The sequence below is a fragment of the Cricetulus griseus genome, assembly GCF_003668045.3.
Source record: "Cricetulus griseus strain 17A/GY chromosome 1 unlocalized genomic scaffold, alternate assembly CriGri-PICRH-1.0 chr1_1, whole genome shotgun sequence".
Taxonomy (NCBI): Eukaryota; Metazoa; Chordata; class Mammalia; order Rodentia; family Cricetidae; genus Cricetulus; species Cricetulus griseus.
The window spans coordinates 8,734,985-8,742,504 of record NW_023276807.1 but is presented as its reverse complement, the minus strand read 5'-3'; the positions used below and the strand labels follow the sequence as shown (position 1 = coordinate 8,742,504).

Here is a 7,520-nt window from a genome sequence, read left to right as displayed (position 1 = left end):
CTGCTTCAGCACCTTCACACGGCTGCTTCTCAGAGCTAAATGCATGTTTCTCTCCAACCCTTTACCTTCCCTAACCCTGCCAAGGTCCTACTTGGCAACAAACGAATTGCCTCCCCCAAGGTCCTATAACTGTGCCATAGGCTGCACACCCACACAGGCCCCGGAGACAGGCCAGGCCAGTGTTCCCGTTACAGTTCAGTGGCTGCCATTCCAGGTGTTTCATCAAGAATCATCGTCAGTCGGGGCAGTGGTGGAGCACGCCTTTAATCCCAGCACTCGGGAGGCAGAGGCAGGCGGATCTCTGTGAGTTTGAGGCCAGCCTGGTCTTCAGAACGAGTTCCAGGACAGGCTTCAAATCTGCACAGAGAAACCCTGACTTGAAAAAAAAAAAAAGAATCATCGACAGAACCAGCATGTCCCCAGCATCCTGGGCCTGTTGCTTCTCCCACTGGATGCCATATGAAAACACCGGAGCTTCCGTCTCTGGCCCAGCAACAGTGTTTGCTTCCGTGCCAGAAGTTTCTTCTGTTAGCTCAAGTGCACAATCATTCAAGGGACAAAGGACATAAAAATTAGGAGAATTTTGTGTGGGAACTAAGGAGCCCTGGGCCCCAGTTCCTGTAGGGGGTGATGACCTTACTTCCCTACTCTGGCCTCGGTTCTCTCAATTTCTTATAGAAGTAGGAGAGAGGAAAGGGCATTCAGATGTCACAGAAGGTTGGAAACATGGGGTGTTTCCCATCTGGGGGCTTTCCTGGCAGGAGTTTACTTCCCACTCAAGGGAGCCTCACCCACCAGGCCTGTTCTCCCACTCGATGCTGGACATTCAAGATGGGATTTCCTCAGCTCTCCTTCCATCATTCACAGAGCGCACAGTAGCGTGAGCTACTGGCTTGCCAAAGTCACTCAGCAGGTCTGTGGTGACAGAGAGGAACTGAGACCTGTTGCCTGAGGGGTTTCTTTCGCTGTATAAAAGGGAAGCTGTTGTGGGACACACGGCTTGGGGCTTGCTCCTGCTGCTGTCACCAGCAGCAAAGGTTCACCTTCCAGGACCTGGAGAGGAACGAAGGAAACAAGCCTGTTATGTGGCTGTCTCCTCCCATGGCCAGAAGAGTCCTTTCTGGGCACACACGTTTCTTCTGTTTAATAACAGCAAGAAGTTTTTGAGATGTGAAACTGCCCACAGCAGCCCCCCTCCTCCCAAAGCTGGTGGATTGGAGAAATACACAGAAAAAAAGTAGCTCAACAAACCAAACCCCTTGAGTGTGAACTCTACCACTGTGTATGTGTGGGGTGGGGGTGGGGGGATGCATGTTTTGACACTATTGGTGTTAACCCTTCATTTAGTAACTTCATTTAGTTACCCAGGCCAGGTATGGTGACAAACACATATACACCCAGCACTCAGGAGACCAAGGAAGCCAGATCTTTGTGACTTCCAGGTCAGCCTGGTCTACAACGTATTGAGTTCTGGGATAGTCAGAGTTTCATGGTGCGATCCTGTTGCAAAAAAAAAAAAAAAAAAAAAAAAAAAAAAAAAAACCAGCAATGATAAAATTGAAATGCTATCCTGAATGTCAAGTTAAGAAGAATTCCGAGCCTCTCAATACAAGGAACTGATGAATGTCTCAAGGCATAGAGATTATTTGATCATTAACTATTGTATATAGCTATCAAGTTATCCCAGAGAAGCCACGTAAGTGGTACAATTTTCTTCTCACTATTTTGTGATACTTTGTACATATTAGGCAAGCCCTCTGTGTTAAACTATCTCTCCGGTATGTATAATGATCATATGTCAACTGAAAAGTAAATGTGAAGGGCTGAAAGGTAGCTCAGTGGGCAAGAGAACTTTCTGCTCTTCTTCCAGGGGTCTCACAGTAAGCCCCCAGCACCCAATGCCCTCTTCCAGCCTGCAGCAGGCACCAGGCACACACATGGCACACAGACATCCATGAAGTTAAAACATCCTCATACGTAAAAATTTTAAATTAAATTTAAACATTTTCATATGAAAATATTTTGAAGGCAAACATTATTCAGAATTTTTGTTTGTTTGTTTTTTTCAAAACAGTGTTTCTCTGAGTAGCCCTGGCTGTCTTGCAACTAGCTCTGTTTATCAGGCTGACCTTGGGCTCAGAGATCTGCCTGCTTCTGCCTCCTGAGTGCTGGGATTGGATTAAAGGTATGCATCACCACATTATTATATAACTATATAGTATTTTATATATAATATGTAATTATAGAATATCATGCCAGCTAACATTATTCAAATTTTAAAACACTGTTTGCTCTTCCAAATGAAATCCAGTTTACATCTGGGTAGCTGGTGGTCAGGGAATGCTAAAGGCAACTGTAGTTGGGGGCTCCTGCTCAGCCCCTAATTCAGGCCTCAAACTGCTGTTAGTCTTCCCTTCTGGTTCTTTTATTGTATGTGTATCTAGACCCCTGTGCAATTCTATGTCCTACATTTCTCCCTAGGGCAGCTGGGACCCCCTTACAGGGCATGTTCAACCCCAGCCCACTTCAGGCTAGACAAAGGAAGATGCCTGGACACACAGTGATGGTCCCATGTGTTAAGACTCTCAAACCCAAGGGCTGGAGAGGAGGCTTAGTTGGTAAAATCTTGATACAGCATAAGGACTCCAGTTCAGATCCAGAGCACCCTAGCAGGACATGGCACTGGGCAGCTGTAATATGAACACTGGAGAAGTTGAGATGGAGTTCCCTGATAAGGCAGTCTGGCCAAATTGATGAGCTTCAAGTTCACTCAGAGACCCTGTCTCCAAAAATAAGGTGGAGGGACTAGAGAGACGGCTCAGCACTTAAGAGCACTGGCTGTCCTGCCAGAGGACCTGGATTCAATTTTGAGCACTAACATGGCAGCTCACAACTGTCTCTAATTCTAATTCAAAGGAATAGGATACCTTCTTCTGGCTTCTTTGGGTACCGGGCACATATGTGGTACACATGTATACATGTGGTTGATATATCCATGAATATGAAAATAATAAGAGTTAAAAATTAAGGCAGAGAGAGAGGAAGATACATGCCTTGGATTTCTGGCCTACACACACACACACACACACACACACACACACACACACACACACTTCCATAAAAATGAACAGCTACAGACTCACACACATACATGCACCTACCCACTTACATACACACGAACAAGTACATAGGTGTGCACACACAGACAGAGAGGTACATATACATGAACAACTACACCACACACACACACACAGAGAGAGAGAGAGAGAGAGAGAGAGAGAGAGAGAGAGAGAGAGAGATTGGCTAAATTTTCTGGGGAGGAGTCTAATGCTCAGCTTCTGGCCTCTGTACTCTAATTTAGTCTGAAAAGCCCTTGTCCCCTTTCCAGCTTGGTGACCTTGAGAAAGTGCAGTGGTCACTGGAACTCTTTCTTCCTGTCTCTGGAAAGTCTTGGATGCTGAATTTCATGGTCGGTTCAAGGGTAAGCTTGGGGTTGTCTTACTGTCCTTCTACACTCACTGCTTCGTTCAGTGTCAGAGGAGAGCTACGCTAGCCTGCTTCCCCCACCAGCACAGCACAGCAGACTGAAGACTGCAGAATCATCAGCTTTGAATGCTGCTGCTGAAGTCGGCCTCCTCCGGGGCCTCTAATGGAGAATGTGTATCTGCTTAGAGATGCGCAGTCTGTCCCCAAGGTGGCTCGGGTTCCTACCTGGACCCTTTATCAAAGCTGGCCATCAGACATCATCTCTGGATTGGTTACGGCTGGGGCTCTTTGGCGGAGGAAGCAGTCAGGATGCTGCTGAGGTTTCAGGGCTCCAGGAGGGAAGCGGTTTGGAACTGAGAGCAACGCTGGCCTTACAGAGTCTCAGAAGTGTTCACACGCTGGAGAGAAATTTTTACTGGCCTCAAAATATGAAGGGAGTGCTAGTGAGATGGGTCAGTGGGTCAAGACTGATGACACAAGTTTGACCCCCAGGGCCCACACAGTAGAAAAAAAAAACATCCTGAAAATTGTCCTCTGATCTCCACATATGTGCCATCACCCCCATACACAGACTAAATGTTTTTGCACACACACACACACACACACACACAGGAACATGTGTACATGCATATAACACACACACAATTTTTTTAATTTTATTTATTTATTATGTATACAAACATTCTGCTTCCATGTATATCTGCACACCAGAAAAGGGCACCAGATCTCATAACGGATGGTTGTGAGCCACCATGTGGTTGCTAGAAATTGAACTCAGGACCTCTGGAAGAGCAGTCAATGCTCTTAACCTCTGAGCCATCTCTCCAGCCCCACACAATTTTTTAATTTTTTAATTTTTATTTTTGGTTTTTCGAGGCAGGGTTTCTCCGTGGCTTTGGAGACTATCCTGGAACTAGCTCTTGTAGACCAGGCTGGCCTCGAACTCACAGAGATCCTCCTGCCTCTGCCTCCCGAGTGCTGGGATTAAAGGCGTGCGCCACCAAGGCCTGGCCACAATTTTTTTTTTAAAGATAGTGTCTCACAGTGTAGCAGTGGCAATCCTGGAACTCATTATGTAGAACAGGTTGCCTCCTACTCAGAGATACACCTGCCTCTCTCTTCAGAAAGTCGTTGGAGGCATGTGCCACCATACTTGGCTCCATACAGTTCATTTGTTTTAATATGCAAAGCATTCAAACCAATATCTCAACTTCAGGAGGCAATTTTGGGGGTGGTTATCCAAATAAGTAATATGATGCCTTATGTAAGTTTGTTTTTGTGTTTTTGAAGACAGTGCCTCACTGTGTTGTATCCTTGGCTGTCCTAGAACTATGTAGGCTGGACTGGTCTGAAATTCCCAGAAATCATCCTGCCTCTGCCTCCTGAACTCTGGGCTTAGAGGCATGCACCATCCCAGCCACACCACCCCCTGCACATACATTTATCTTGCAGGGTCTGCAGTAGTGTGGTGATTATCTTAGTTGTTGACACACCTAGCAAGAGAGAGCCTCAACTGAAGAATTACATCTATCAGATTGGCCTGTGGGCATGTCTGTGGAGCATTGTCTTGATTGCTAATTTATGTAGGAGGGTATCACTGTGGGTGGTACCATTCCTAGAAGGAGCTGTCTTATAAAAATAGCAGAATATGAGCTTAGAACTAAGCCAGTGAGCAGCATTCCTTCATAGTTTCTGCTTCAAGGTCTTGCCTCGAGTTCCTGCTTTGGCTTCACTCAATGATGGACTGTAACCTACAAGTTTCTCCCTCAACTTGGTTAGTGTTTTGTAACAGAAACAGAACAAATCAGGACAATAGGGATCTTTATTTTCCCCATTGCTTATTGCATGATTCATACAGGCTCAAATATATTCTGTAAGAATGATAGACATGACCTTGTCAGAAATACCAAACCCTAATGCTAATCCTTCAGGAGTATCCCAGGATCTGTGATTTCACCTTCCACAATTTTGGTGTGGAAAATTCTAAAAATAAAAATGTCTTAAGTGTTAAGTCAAGTTATTAAAACATATTATTATAATAGGTCATTTTTATTATTATTGTTAATCTGTAACTGTGCCAAATTTACAAATATAACTTAATCACAGGTGTATATATACAAAATAATATATATAGGGGTTGGTATTACAGAGTTTACAGTTTCTTTTGGGGAGTGTCTTGGAATGAACCCCACAGATGAGACTACTTTGTTAGGTCACAATCAATCAAACCCTTTATTTAAAATGACTGATCAACCAAAAACTTAGAAATGACTCCTCCAAAGTCTCCTAGCCTGTATGTGACAGCTGAGGACTAGAGTTTAAATCACTTGGAACAGGAAGTTTTCTGCTGCCCCCACGCCCCCCCCCAAAACACTCTCATTCCAGACACCATAGGGGAGACATTGGAAATCATCCTCTTTTGTCCCCTGTCACCAAATGACACAGCCATACCAGGATGTGCATAAGGTAACTGATGTTAGGATTGGTCCTTCTTGTTCTTAACACACCAGGAAAACAGAAGTGTGCCCTGAAAGCATGGCCACAGTCAGCATTCTCACTACTCTGATCCCCACCCGAGGCATTGCCAAATGAACCTGTATTTGCTGAGAGTAGGTACTCAGGGCAGTGTCCACAATGAATCACACATTCTTCTCCTAGACCCTCCAGATCTAGCAGCTTGTTTGATGAAGTGACCCATCTTCAATTCACTTTGCCTCGGCCCAGGCTAAAACTGGATCTACTTTGGACAGGCAAGAGAAGAAATCACCAGGTGCATACAACACTGCCACATTTTGTACTCTTGAAACCACCATGGCTCAGCATGGGGGAAATCAAAACCACTCCTGGAAATTCTGGTGGCCAAGCCACTGAGGAACTCAGAAGAGTGTGGGAGAGTGTCTTAGTTAGATTTCCTATCGCTGTGGAGAGATACCATGACCACACAACTCTTATACTGGAAAATATTTAATTGTGGTGGCTCACTTACATTTCAGAGGTTTTATTTAGTCCACTGTCTTCATGAAAGGAAGCAAAGCAGCATTCAGGCAGACATGGTGCTGGAGAAGGAGCCGAGAGTTCGACTCAAGGGCAACATGAAGTGGTCTGAGACACTGGGAGGTTATCTTGAGATTTCAAAGCCCACCTCCACGGTGACACACTTCCTCCAACAAGGGCAAAACCTCTCCATCAAAGCCACACCTCCTATTAGTACCACTCCCTTTATTCCATTTTTTAATCTGTTCATGTCCTTGAATGAAGGACTTAGATCCATCCCACTTTCTGATGTTCCTTTTCTCCTCAAATATTTTTTTCCCTCCTCAGCTCTCTCCTGTTGTAGAAATTCCTTTAACTAGGTAGAGATGTATTACTTTTGTTTATGCTGTGGAGTATTGCTTTAACTGTGTAAAGATGTGTTACTTTTGTTTAATTCTGTAAAGATGGGATGGGCTTGTTTCACCTCCCCTGCCTAAGGCACCTGATTGGTCTAATAAAAATTCAAGTGGTCAACAGCTATGCAGGAATGGGACAGGCGGGACTGGCAGGCAGAGAGAATAAGTAGGAGGAGAAATCTAGGCTCAAGAGAGAAGAAAAAGAAGTGAATGAGGGAGACAGAGAGGGACACACCCAGAGCCAGAAGCCAGGCAGCTGCCAGACAGACACTAGAAGCAGTGAAAGTAAGATATACAGAAGGAAAGAAAGGTAAAAAAGCCCAGAGGCAAAACACACATAAAGAGAAACAAATTGAAATAAGAGCTAAGATAAGGCCAAGCATTCAAAATTAAAAATAAGTCTCAGTGTCATGATTTGGGAGCTGATTGGTAGCCTAAAAGAAAGCCTGGTACATTATCCTTTTCATTATAAATGTTCAACAGAGTTAACACTTATAACCACACAACAGTCTATACTAGGCTGTTTTGAGATTTCTTCTGCCAAGGGAATTAATCCAGAACTCTTCACTTTAGCCTCAGGCAAACTTTTTGGACAAGAGCAAAAAGCAGCCACATTCTTCACCAAAATATCACAAGAACAATGTC

The 7,520-nt window shown here is 44.6% G+C and overlaps 1 long non-coding RNA gene across 1 annotated transcript; it reads left to right on the top strand.

Annotated features, from left to right (window-relative positions):
- Positions 1-406: 406 nt before the first annotated feature.
- Positions 407-7,100, top strand: LOC118239722. The gene is made up of 3 exons (XR_004772560.1): positions 407-2,185; positions 3,389-3,481; positions 6,145-7,100. It is a non-coding gene; the product is annotated as an uncharacterized LOC118239722 (long non-coding RNA).
- Positions 7,101-7,520: the final 420 nt, after the last annotated feature.